Here is a 14457-nt window from a genome sequence, read left to right on the forward strand (position 1 = left end):
TATGAAGCTTTAATATCTACCATGTCAAAAATCAACATATGAAAAAAAAATATATACCTGAAAATAAGACCAGCTGAAAAAGATCAAGAGTACATACTGTAATATTTTTTATGATATTATGGACAGTAGCAAGTTATGCTTTCCAATAACAATCTCGAGGCCTTCATGACACTACACTCATTTGTATCACTCGACAAAACTGATGACAATTTTCATATGAATATTGGGAAAGCCTTAACTGTGAAGTTTTTCATATGAATATTGGGAAAGTCTTAACTGTGAAGTAAGTTTCAAAGAATGATTTTGGCTCCTCTTCTTTTTTATGCTTAGGTAATTGTTTTCTAAATTACACATACATAAACTAAAAGTATCTCAAAGCCATACCATTTAATCCTTTGCAAATCCAAAGAGGATAGCCATAAATGTATGGTTGCATCAGAAGTAATTAAAGATGCATATTTTAAAATCTGGTATTACAGTATAAATGATTACAGAATCTTATTTACATGTGGCAATTACTGTAAATGAAAGACAAAGATTAGTATAGTGCTTCTTTTTCTAATCCAAGCTACCGTAAAAATCAAGCTGTCTCAACCATTCAAAAATATTGCACTGCCAGCAAAAATGCATTGTCAGAAGCACTTGAAAATTGCATATAAAAATACTATTAAAGACTCATAAAGATTACACTGGTACATCACACAGAGCTTTCACAGTCACAATCCTAGTAAGCTCTAACCCACAGACTAAACTTTACTTCAGTGAAAAAATATATTCCATAAATCAATGTAAAACAGGAATGATTTAACTGCTTAAAAGAACTTGTCAGATAAGCATTCCTCAGTTTACACAAATTAGATGGAATGAAGATTTAGGACAATTTTTGAGAGGGTTGTGGAAAAGAAAACTATTTAAATAGTATAAAATAAAGATATATATACAAAGATGTTGAGGAAGGGCTAAAACACTGACTCCCAAATTTACCTGCTTATCCTTACTTTTTAAAAGAAAGAGCTAATAGTTACGAAGCTTATTCCAATAACTCCTGTAGAAATAAAAACATCACTAAAATTTGTACCCTATTTTTCATTGTTGCAAAATAAAAGTTTTTGACACTGTATTGTATATCCTACCTATGACAGATATTCTGCCTTTTTTTTGTTCACCCTGACCATTATGATCAATGCTAATACAATGGGGTGGCCCCATATGTCATGAAAGTAAAGGCTTTTATATTTCTCAACAAATATTTGCTTTCTGTGTTCTAAATCCACAAGAGAGACATTTTCTAATTGTTTCATATTGAATCTTAATTATGCATTTTTACACAGTATACCCTATTTTACAGTTCACATAAAAATTTACTATAAAAACAAAAAGGAGGTTACTTACTATTCAAAATAGGCTTCTGCCAATAGTTTAATATCTACACTGACGCACTCCTATTACACTTCAACATTTTCAAGACACTCCGGACCTTTCACAGGATTTCTCCAGTTTGACTTGTGTACTAAACACTTGCACTAGCTTCACTCTTATCACGCTGCTGTCTTCTGCCCCAGTTTCTTTCGCCTCGTTTTATGTGATTTGAGATAATGTCACCATAATATTCTCCAAATACCGAGCGATTATGTATTACCAGTCTAATCAGAGTTCCACAGATATGTGCCAATTCCTCTTGCAAGGTTGAAAGACCAGGCGGCATTTGGACAGGACGAGCAGTTGTAGAATTCATGATGACACTCACAAACTCCATTGCCCGCTTACCTACGGAAAAAAAAAAAAAAAAAATTAATTTTGGACATTAAGCAATCCAAAAGGTCCAAACCCTTACTGATATACATTTACAGAGTCCAAACAATTACTGATTATACATTACAGAAATCCATGACATTTCCAAGTCTACAGCTACACACTATAATCACAATGCTGTAATCATACAATTATACAACCCAGGTATACAAGAATTACAGAGAAAATGACTATACTTTGATACTTACTGATAAGGGACCTAATACGATGGTCGACATTTTTTACTTCAAGAACCTGGGCTTTTTAATGCATTTCTGGCCGACACAGGAAGTGGTTTTTGGTTTTTCATTTTCTTTAAGATGGTCATCTACCTCCTTAACAACTTGCTCAGCAATGTTGTCCATAACATCCATTGTATCTCTAAAACATTAAAAAAACTTGTTTACTATTCAATTTTTCTCATATACAAAACTTTTCAATGAAAATTACTCAAAACAACATGCATCAATCAGTCACTCCCATCAGAATACAAACAAGTTTTTTAAATGAAAAGTGTTCAATAATAACAATCTTCTAAAGTACATTAAAAATATTGCTTAAATTAGGTTGCAGAGTGGTATTTTTAATAAGCAGTTTCAACCAGCCTACCAGTTGACATTTGTGATTCAAAATGCTGCCCTGAGGGTTCAATCCTAACAATCATATTAGTAAATTAAAACTTAAACATTCAATTTCTAAAGACTGAATAAACAAGAAATGCTGAAGATTTGAGAAAACTTCTTAAAACTAATTTATTTAAAAATCTGTAATTAATAGAAAACTGAAGACACAAATGTGTATAGCTGTACGAGTCATTCTGTATTGTGAGGCTGGGCCATGAGGGTTAGTCATCAAATAACTATGGGTAAAACATGTGACCAATCTGTGAAAGATAGTATTACTCAATGGAGTTAGGAGTGAACTGTCAATCCTTTTATAATCAAAAGAGCAAAGATTAAATTTATTTTAACATCTATATTAGCTTTGTATAATGTGGTTCAAAGAAAATTTAATCAGTTGATCTATTTTCTGATAGTACAGTTTTCTGAAGCGGCATGTTCGTAATAATCTTCACTGGCCATACTGCAGACAGCTCTAGTGAAAGCAGAGGCATCACTAAGTAAATAAAAAATGTATCTCTCGGAATATACCTCCAACCTACTCGGCCTGATAGGTTCTAGTTATTAATTGAAAGTTTCCCAAATAAAATTACTAACGGCTTTTCTCAGCCTGTGCATCAATACATGTACATGTATGTATACCTTTTTGTTAAACATCTTACATACAGTATACTGTACAGTTTGGTTTTTGTTTTGCATGCAGTACTGTACATACAGTGTATTGTGTTGTTGGTTATAAGTATATACAAACCTATGTAGTGACAAGTAGAAAAAGGTAAGGAAATTGCCACTTCATATTTGCAGTGTTTTTCATGATATCGGAAATTTCCAATATCCAACCGGGTATTGAATGTACTAATCCTTAAAGGACAGGCATCAGCATCATCATATGTGTATCTATAACAGGTTTTGAGTGATGGATGGGCTAACTTGTATGAGTATTGTATTAATATTATGCACCATATGAATGTGGATGAATTTAGCATTAAAGATGTTATAGTACTTCAATGGTCCATAATTGACATGTGCAACTGTAGTAGCTCAGCACAGGAAAGAGCGAAGAGGTCAGAATGCCTTGAGTTGATGTGGGAATATACTGGCCCTCTCTATCCCCATGACAATCTTTATTATTTATTTGTAATATACTCATAACTTGCTGTTGCTTTTAGTTCTTATCTTTTTATAATAGTATGTAAGCTATAATTGTAATTTTGCCAAAGAAATATATAAAAAAACATTTATAACCTTTCAAAAAGTTACTGCATCTCCCCCATTTGAGTAAATCTCATAAATTTTACAACAATTATACTCAGAAATTTTAGTTCTTCTCTGTTACGATACTGTGTGAGCTTTAAGTATAATTTTACAAAATAAATTAGAAAAAAACATGTATAACTTGGTAAAATTAGCATATTTTATGAGTGTCTTGTAAAAGAGCCCCAGGCCCCCACACGGGGTTGTCCATAGTCACTTTCTTCTCTTAAAGGTAAGGAAATTTTTAAACCATGCATTTTTGCATATCTTCCTCTTTCCAATGATGCAATTTTACTTAAATTGGCCAAGCTTTAAAGTTTGCCGGTCATGGGGGTGTGCTTCATATATACTACTTTTAGCCCGTCCCTTAAGGGTTAAGATCTGGATTAAAAAACGGATTGCTGTAAAATATTTTCTTGACTATTTTTTTATATACTACATACTCTTCAAGATCAAAATGTTAAAAAAAAAAAAAAAAAAAAAAGAGAGAGAGAGAGAGAGAGAAAGAAATCCGAAATCCTTAACAAAAAAATTCCCTTGCAATTCACTTACTTTTCTGACAGGGCTGGATCAAGTATAATGCACAGGTTTCTTTTCAACTTCAGCTTAAAGGCATCAGGTTGTGTTACAATTGGACCAACAGATGAAAATGTGACGAGCAAAACCTGCTCCTATACACACCACCTGACTCAAGCGGTCCCTAAGTTCAAGTAATCTGCTGCCATCCAACACAACTGTCTAAAATAAAACAAGAAAAAAACATTATTGTACTAATATTTTTAATGATCAAGATATAAAAGAGTAAATAAGTGACATGAAAATATTCTAGAATAACAAAACATTCAAATTCTTTCGTTCCCATTATCATACAGCTGATGAAATTTTAAATACCTCCTATGCCTGCCATTCAAAAAACCCAATTATTAATGTCGGTCAGAATGTTGAGAAATAATTCCTAGGAATGATAAAAATGTGTTATGCCACTGACAAAGTTTAAGTGCTTACATAAAAAAAAAAACCAGTTTATTTGAAAAACTTACCTCTGGAAGCAACCTTTCATCTGGCCATGACAGAAGCTCCATATATGCTCTGTTAATAACCAGGCTAACTATATTCCTCATAGACAAATCATCTGCAGCAGCTATGTCTTCTGGTTTGACATGGCTCACAAGCCATTCACGTGTTAATTCTAGGCCATCATTCGTGTGTTTTCAGGGCAATTCAGCAAACTTTTTCTTTTCATACGTTACACTCTGAAAAAAATAAGTACAACACATGGAAATTAATGCAAATTTCTCTAATTAAATTAATCATGAATAAAAGAAAATTACTCCTATTCATAATCAAAGTTAACCCACTTAAATACTAAGGACTAATTTTGGTTTTCCCCTTAAGCCCCGTACACACTATGCACATGATGCTCGCAGTCTTAGATGGATGCGTTTGAAAAACTGCTTTTTCAACATGAAGCAGCATCACCAACGAGTTGCTGGGGCCGAGCCATTTCATTGCGCAGCTCAGTGATGCACCAACGTTCAGAGGGGGAGGATGTCTGCTCACCACCACCCACCAAACCCCTTGAGAGAACAAGGACTAACATTACAGTTTAGTGAATTACTGAAGAAACATCCATCTGTTTTTGGTTGGAAGATCAAATGCAAGCCATCACAAGATGAGAAACATCAGGAGTGCAAGCTTGGAAACCATAAAATCAGAGTTATCGGGAGTTTTTGTAAAACTGTACAAAATGCAGAATGAAGACATTACTCAAAAAGCTGCACACCCTGAAGACAATTCTACAGGGAATGTCTGGAATCAAAGCATCACAGAAGTCTGGAGCTCCAAAGTTATGGTGTTTTGATGATCTGCGTTTCTTGTAATAAAAAAAATATTTCTGTACTTTGTACCTATATTTGAACCTTACTTTCAAATAATTCTCCCTAAGGACATTATAGATGGCTTCACAGGTTCGGGGATGGATGATTGACTGAGGCTTCTGTTTTTGAAATCCTGGTTGATTATTGGAGGCTTGCATACGATCCTCCAGCTGCAAGAACGAGCTGGTGATATGCTGTCTCGAAGCTGGTGTCCTGCTGCCTTACATATATGGTTCAATTTTTTTTTCCAACAATTTATAAAATGCAAGGATTGGCATTCTTGTTGTAATTTTCAAGTCTGGATTTTTTTTACTTGTAGCTCCAAATATTTCATGGAAGCTTCTCTCAGGGGTCGCTGAGAAGTCATTGCTTACACAAAAGGTTCTAAGTTTTCTTCCTCAAAAGTTTTTCTTTTTGCACCACACAGAGCAACTACACCCCACAGTAGAGTCTCCTGGCAAAGTACATCATCGGCAGATATCCTGCCTTTGAAAGCTGAACTGCGAGAACAAGTGAAGCAGTGTTGCAGTACAGTTTTGGCCGTTTATTATTTTTTTTAAACACCACTACTGCATCACGTACCTGATACGTGATGGCATAATGTGTACCAGGCTTTAGAGGGGTAGTGCTGTCAGCGCACTTTAGAAATTACTTTAAGGTTATCTGCAGCGTCCCTTCGGCCTGTAGCTGCAGCCACTATCATTCTTTTGCTGTTCCTCCATTAATCTCTTTCTTCCATCTACATTCCACCCTCCACTAAATACTGTTTTCTAGTGCAACTGCAAAAGTTTTCCTCCTGTTAGACCTATAAAATCTCTCTCTTCTCAATTTGACTTTCAGCTCTGGGTACCTGTTATCAATGTTGGCTTTTCATGATAAAGATTTACTAATAAACCACATAATAGATAAATTATTCAATGTTAAGCTTAAAATGTACAGTCTGTATTTGGGTAACTTAAATAATGTATGATCACTTATTATAAAATTAAAACTGATGATATAAAGGAACTCATAAAAGCAACAACCTGCACAGAGAGCAAAACAAGATTATGTTGCTCTGTACTTTGAAAGACACAAATAAAAGGGTTTTTATTGTTGTTAAAATTATAATCTCAGAAAAACCCAAATTTGTTTCAAGCATATTCAGAAGTGGCTACAGTATTTTGCGCGAATCTAATATTCTTTTCTTATTCTGGTCGAGTAGATGTTCAACTAGTGTATGCTTCTTACATATTTCTCTAGGAATACAAATAGAAAAACATGGTACTGGTATTGTCTACTAACACCTTAAAATGTTGAATTACTTGTCTGGCACCGTCCAGAAATTTCTTCACTCTCAGTACTACAACCCCATACATAGCATAGTTTGTACTATGTGAGGTTCCTCCATTTCTAATCCAGTTTCAATTTACTAAGTTACTGTCTAGTCTTTTTTACAAACCCTTTTAATTCCTTAATAAATGGATTCATTTTTTCAACTTTAGATCTTCCCCTACATTTTGACAAAAAATTTCTGGCTTATGTGTGTGGTTAGGCCAAGTCAGATTATTTAGTTTTAAGTTTCTACATTTCAAAAAAGTGCAAGCATAATTAGAGTATTATGGTATTTGTTAGGTTTAAAGGAATCCATATTTGTGTACTGTCTCCATCATGGCCATTCCTACTGCAATTTTTAGTACAAATTTTTTTTCAGTTTACAGAATTAGCATTTCAAGATTTATATTTTCTTGTGCCATTGTTACTTCCAAGACCAACTGCTATTCCCATTTCAGCACATTTCCTGGACCTAAAAATTTCTGATACTAACTGAAAATCTACAGCACTGCAGACCCAAATATATATATTATATATATGAGACCTTCAGGGAATCACCTGTCAATTTTTTTCAGTCTCTCGAAGACCAACCTCTAAGATTTTTGCAAATAAATATACTATTCAAAAGTCTAAAAGGTTCTAAGACAAGTTTCCTTATGGCAACTACAGAATGATTTCAGATAAGGTGAATGGATTTTGAGGGGATTTTTCACTATCCTTCTTTCAAATAAGTGCTTAAGACACTGAGGCCTACAACCTGATATTCTCTATCCCAAGGACAAATAAATGTAAGAAAAAGACTTGGAAAGAAGCATTAAACTTACAAGGGTGCTAGAGAATTATGTAGGCAAAAGGCTCACATGAGCAATTTTAGAACAATAAAACCAACTCGAGAAATCTGTTGGGTAAATGTTACTCCTTGTAACCTACTAAACTGCTTGTGCATAGTAACTATAAACTGAGCTTGGACTTAGCATTACTAATAAACAGAATTTGAAGCAAGGTGAATAACTGAATTCAGCATTGGTATGCTTGGTTATGTTATAGTCCCTATGCATATACATACTCTGGTTACAAACTGCACAGCTCAAAATAATATACCAATAGACAATGATATTTTTCTGTTTTGTTAGTCATGTCTTTGACACTGATGACACACCTGACATGAGTAGAAACTCAAAACTAATCCTCTGCATTACAACAAACTTAATTTTTCACTAAATGCATCAACCAGAACTTTTAAATGAAAGGTTGATATCACTTAGAAATATCAAAATTACCACATACGTATTTAAACCACCTCATACTACAGTGCTTTCATGGCATATTCTGGAAACTTACCTGCAGCAATAATGTTTGTGGTCGGATTTGCTGAATAGTAAAGTTTGCCATGTCAAGACGCATGAAGATCAAGTGTTTCCATTACACCACGAAACACAGGTACTACTTCTGATTCTCTCATTAAATTTCTAATAGTCTCATCTCTAACTGGAGCACACCACAGACGAGACATTATGGACAGCACATACTGGTGAATACCTGAAAAACCACAATACCATATATATTCCAAGGTTTTTTCATCCAAGAAGTTTTGTTCAATACTAATAAACAAAAGATAGAAGAAAAAACTATACATTTAACAACACAAAAAGTAACAGAAATAAGTTACACACTATATCTGGATATTGTAAAGTATTGCATACTATTACATTAGATACCATGTTTAGTGAAATATGTTGACATTTATAGGAATGTAAAAAAACAATGTTATGACACAAAACCATACTTACTGACTAAAGTTTAGAATACCATGCTCTTGCTTGTTGTTTTATCAGCTCTACATCAAGACTATCAAATTCGGAATTTCCTGTCGTAATTTAGTATGGTGAGGTAAAGTGATATCTATCAAGTTATCACGAACTTTCTTGTCAGAAGTACAAAGCTTGTTCATAGCATGGAGGATCCTGAGCCAACTGATCAGTAAGCTGATCCCAAAATGCCCGATGCATGACATCCACGAACCTAAGGGAAAATACAGTGATATGAAACGTATTACTTGCTAATATAGGAGATCTAATAGAGTAATCTAACCTGATGTCATTTAGTGAATAACTGATGTGCAGTGAATCACCTCATTCATTAACCCCTCTTACGCCGACTGGACGTATTTTACGTCGACATTTTTTGTCTCCCGGTCCGTGTGCCGACTGGACGTATTTTACGTTTACTTACAAGGTTTTTTTAGTTTTTTTTAAAATTTTTTTCGCGGAAAAATACTTATAGGCCTACCAGCCTAAAACTTTTGAATCACACGCCTTGGGGGATGCTGGGAGTTCACGGATCAAGGTGTTGTTTTGTTTACAATCGTTACGCAGGCGCGCAAGCACAAATTTCCTTTCTTGCCGCACTAAAAAGTATCTGTGACCACATATCGGAAATTATTTCGTCACTTTGTTGACATAATTTTTTTTTTGTACCATTGTAAATTAGCCGTTACATGAAGTATTATATATGAAAATGTGTGCATTTTTATGTAGAATACAACTATAAATACTCATGATTTGTAGCTTTTATCAGTTTTGAGATATTTTCATATAAATACGATAATTGCCAAAATTTCAACCTTCGGTCAAATGGTCGAAAAACAACAATTGTAAGCTAAACTCTTATATTTTAAGTAATATTTAATCATTTGCCTTAGGTTTTGCAACTAATTGGAAGTCTCTAGCACAATATTTTGATTTATGGTGAATTTATGAAAAAACTTTTTCCTTACGTCCGCGCGGTAACTCTTCCGAAAAAAAAAATCATACATGCGATTGTGGTAATGTAAAAACAACCCATGGTTGTAGCTTTTATCAGTTTTTTGAGATATTTTCATATAAATGATGATAATTGCCAAAATTTTCAACCTTCGGTTAACTTCGACTCCACCGAAATGGTCGAAAAAACGCAATTGTAAGCTAAAACTCTTATATTTTAGTATATTCAAGCATTTACCTTCATTTTGCAACAAATTGGAAGTCTCTAGCACAATATTTCGATTTATGGTTAATTTATGAAAAAAATAACATTTTTCTTTACGTCCGCGCGGTAACTCTTCCGAAAAAATTCATACGTGCGTTGTGGTAATGTTTGCACCATTTTAAATTAGCCGTTACATAAAGTTTTATATATGAAAATGTGCGCAATTCAATGTAGAATACAACAATAAATAACTGAAGGTTGTAGCTTTTCTCATTTTCGAAATATTTGCATATAAAATCACGATAATAGAAAAAAAACCACGTTCGGTCAACTTTGGACTACCGAAATGGTCAAAAAACGCAATTGTAAGCTAAAAACTCTTACAATCTAGTAATATTCAGTCATTTATCTTCATCTTGAAACAAATATTTAGATTTATGGTGAATTTTAAAAAAAATCTTTCCTTCCCTCCGCTCGCGGATTCTCCGCCACAAATCTCCGAAATACGTACATCGCCCATTCTCTGGAATATTTGCTCCGTTTCATATTAGGCATTTCATAGAGTTTTATATATGAAAATGTGCGCAATTTCCATGTAGAATAAAACGAAAAATATTTGAAGGTTGTAGCTTTTCATATTTCCGAAATAATTGCATATAAAAAATATATATATAAAAAAACAAAAATTCGACATTCGGTCAACTTTTAACTCGTCAGATATGGTCGAAAACTGCAATTGTAAGCTAATACTCTTACAGTATAGTAATATTCAATCATTTGTCTTTATTTTGAAAGAAATTGGAGTCTCTAGGACAATATTTAGTTTATGGTGAATTTTTGAAAAAAATATTTGTTTAACGTCCGTGCGTTACGAATTCATGCATTACTTTTGTGTAAATATTTTATTTCTCTGTGTTGCTTTTATCGTTTTACAATGTGTATATACCAAAATGATCGCAATTTAGTGTACATTCCACAACAAAAAAAGTAACTTGTTACCTTTACCCCCCCGCTTTGCGCACAGCGCTATTTGAATACAATTATATATGAATTTCGTTTTTTGCACTATCATATATCGCATTATTTTATATATGAATAATGATAATTTTTTTTCATTTCTGATGGTTGCATACTAAACTTCAGCCAATGACAAAAAAGGAGCCAAAAAATGAACTCTTAATCTTGAAAACTAAGCGTGCTGTGATTTTTTTGAAAAAAAAATATTTTTCCGCTTCCGCGCTCACTCTGAAACACCTCCGGCATACACGGGAGACAATTTTTTTTCACCGCCTTCGGCGTAAGAGGGTTTAACATAAACCATTTCTAAAACACAACCATATGGGTACCATGAAGTTGGGGGGCTCGCTGTAATTATCAAGTCCTACCATAATGAAACTAGTCAGCCAAAGATGGCATAAGTTACTACAGTACCACATGACAGAAACAAAGAATAAAAGTCATAATTCCACAAAGAATGAATCATAGCTTACTTGTTTTCAACAGTATTATCTGTAGGCTCAAACTTTTCTAGTTTGAAGTTCTTATCAACAGCAATTTCATGTGCTAAAACCATGTTGCTGACTCCCTTTGCTGCCTTCATTACTTCTTCTAAGGACATAAATTTAGTGGTGATGCAGCCACCCCAGGAAATATGAAGTTCTGAACAGGTGATGAACCACTAACAGTTTTCGTTGCTGAAATATATGGAAACAGATCTTTTTTTAGCAACAAAATTACAATGCACTGCAATTAAAAAACTGAAATTCAAGACATGAAAAAGTTTTTGTAGTACACATCTAGTTAATTTACTGTATAAATTTAATTACAGCTGCTTGGTTTACTAACTTTGCAGATGCTGTACTCTATAATAAAATCCAAAGAGCAAAATTCCAAGGAGGAGAAAAATGTTTCTAGGGTAAATCTGCCAGTTAAATTTCTTTAACCAAGTACAATTTCTGAGATTCCTTCCACAGCAAACAAATTTTGGAAACCTTTTCTTCCCTAGGCTTAATATTCTTCACACATTATATACAGCAGCCTCATTGCATGAGATACAAGCGAATAACAGTCCTCTGGATAGGCCTAACTACTTGACTCCACAAATAAGGAACTTTAATAGGTTAAAAATTTTTTCTTTCAGATAAACAGTTCTTGACCACCAGTCAAGATGATCAATGTCCAGTGCCAAACTGTAGAAACTTTTGAAATAATCCAAGTATCATAATACATTCACCTTAATCAGGCTATACTAGTTAGGAAACTTGCTTTGAATAACTGCTCAGAGAATTGCGCACATTCAAATGCAAAAAATACAATAACATATTTTATTTACAAGGGTGGAAAGCTGTTTACCTTTTTTAATGTAACGCTTTTCCTAAAAGTAAATTTCAAGTACAAAAGTTAAGATGCAATATGTGACAGTCTGGAAAAATTATACAGGTTTACGATATTTTATCTGTAATTCTAAAAACCTAAATATTTTCTCTAGAGACAGCACATAATCACTTGCAAAGGTTAAACAGTACAACTACATTTATAATGATGATGATTTAAATAAAGGCTGTTTTGCTTGCTGCATCCAATTACGTACAGTATTTTGCATGTATTATCAGAATATAAACATGGCCATCGTACGCCATTTCCGTTTGATATTGATTACATTCTCAAAATCTCGGCTGACAGAAAATTACCAAGACACAACTGGTCTTGGTACTACCAACAGTTTCAATGCCATTAGTTGCTAGAAGAAATATAATTTGGAGATAGTACGTACATACTTTTCCTAGTAAATGAACAAAGTTGGGTTTAAAACATGTACATTACATATATACTTTAACTGTAAAAGTAATCTGGAAATCACTTCTGCCTATTTCCAAAAACATTTTAAAGCCTGCCCTTTATTAATTTTATTAATTCTTGGTTACAACCTGTAGCATAATTTAAGAAGAATGAATAAAAAAGGGATTTTGACGAAGGAAAAATCATATTTCTGGGTGATTGGCTTGTGTCGGCCCTATGAAAGGATCCTTAATATCACATTCTTTCTAGGTAAAATTAATCTAAAATTACCTTTCCAGAGAAAAACAAAAATTAAGAAAATGTCAGTAAAACTGACTCGCTCACTCTTAAAAAGAAGTGTCGGTATGGTAATAGGGGCGGAGTGGAACCACTACCACGAGACATTCACCAATTAGAACTTCCAATCAGAATCCCCATAAGAGAGAGCTGATACCAACGGGCGATGCAGCGCTACTACTACTACTAGAGGACGCCACGGACAGCAGCGCCCCTAGCGGACATCCTTAATCTAAAAACATCTTGTCCTGCATGGGGGGAAAACAATATAGGGTGGGTTTCATAGGGCGACCAAGAGCCAATCACCCAGAAATAGATTTTTCCTTTTTCGTCAAAAATCCTTTTCTGGGCTCAGCTCGTGTCGGCCTATGAGAGTACCAGAGAAACAGACAAGATGGGAAAAAGGGACAAATGAAAAGCAGTTGCAAACGATGGATATAATATAAGTAAATCAATTACCAGCATACAAACCTAAGTACTTAAACTAACTTATTCTAAACAGTAATATAAAATAACGTTAGTAAAGTAAAGTACTTAAAATATAGTAACCACAGTAAAATACAATGATGCAGTGTAATACAAACAAAAGGGATTTACTTAGAAAAATTATTTACAAAATATAACAAACACATTGTGTCCTACCTAGCATAAAAATAAGGGTAGGTACACTGAAGTACACCATCAGTACAAGTGTGGGATGTCCCTAGCAAAAAAAAATAAGGGCAATCCACTATTATTATTCAGCGGCTAAGGCTAGGATATCCGAGTAGCATGGCGATAGGGTGGGAGGCATGTTGGATGAGGTAGGTAGAAAGGAGACCTGGATCCGTACTACGACTACTATACAGTATCAGGAGAAACAATGTTTCCCGCTGCTACTGCTGAAAATTTTAAAGATTCCAAGGACTTTAGATAACTGACGTTAAAGACTGTCGGGGATTTCATCCAGTATACTTTTTAAGATCCTCAAAATTCATATGTTGAAAGTAATTAATTTGAGGTGGCTACTCCCCTGATATCATGTGCTTTTGGGAATGAATCAGGATTGGCTTGTTTAATGAAGTAAAGGCGGATTTGTTTGTCTAATACCTTTTACTGACAAAGTACCACCTTTTTCTCTCCATGAAGAGAGAACCTGAGGATCTTGAGGATGTACGAGATAGAAAGGCTCTTAAAGTTGATACTGGGCAGAGAGAAGGATCTTGGGGAATTAGGATAACTTTCCAAGGGCCCACCTTGCGAGGAGGTCCTCATTTTTGGTTTGGCTTAAAAAGCTACGATCCGGAGCAAGTAGAACTTCTCCTGATGGGAGAATTCCACATGACCCGCATCCCTGGATAGAGCCGACAGTTCTGAAATTCCTAGCTCCTGAAGCTAGGCTAATAAGAATAATGTCTTTCTAATAAGAAGCATTATGAATGTACAAGACGAGTTTGTCAGTATCTGAAGCTAGTTTGAGGACATCATTAAGAACCATGAAACTGCAGTAGGACCTTTGAGAGGTTCTAAGTCTAGCACCAGGCCTTCCAGGGATAGACGTGAAATAAGATTCAGTCAGG

General features: G+C 34.3%; 1 protein-coding gene and 1 pseudogene across 4 annotated transcripts in view; one reads left to right on the plus strand and one right to left on the minus strand.

The window, feature by feature from the left end:
* The window catches only part of LOC135224593 (T-complex protein 11-like protein 1), a 161819-nt gene that overhangs the window by 83970 nt on the left and 63392 nt on the right, over positions 1 to 14457 (plus strand). The gene's annotated exons all lie outside the window — the stretch shown is intronic.
* LOC135225020 (T-complex protein 11-like protein 1) lies at positions 1381 to 11457 on the minus strand (annotated as a pseudogene).

Source organism: Macrobrachium nipponense, chromosome 12 (assembly GCF_015104395.2).
Source record: "Macrobrachium nipponense isolate FS-2020 chromosome 12, ASM1510439v2, whole genome shotgun sequence".
Classification (NCBI taxonomy): Eukaryota; Metazoa; Arthropoda; class Malacostraca; order Decapoda; family Palaemonidae; genus Macrobrachium; species Macrobrachium nipponense.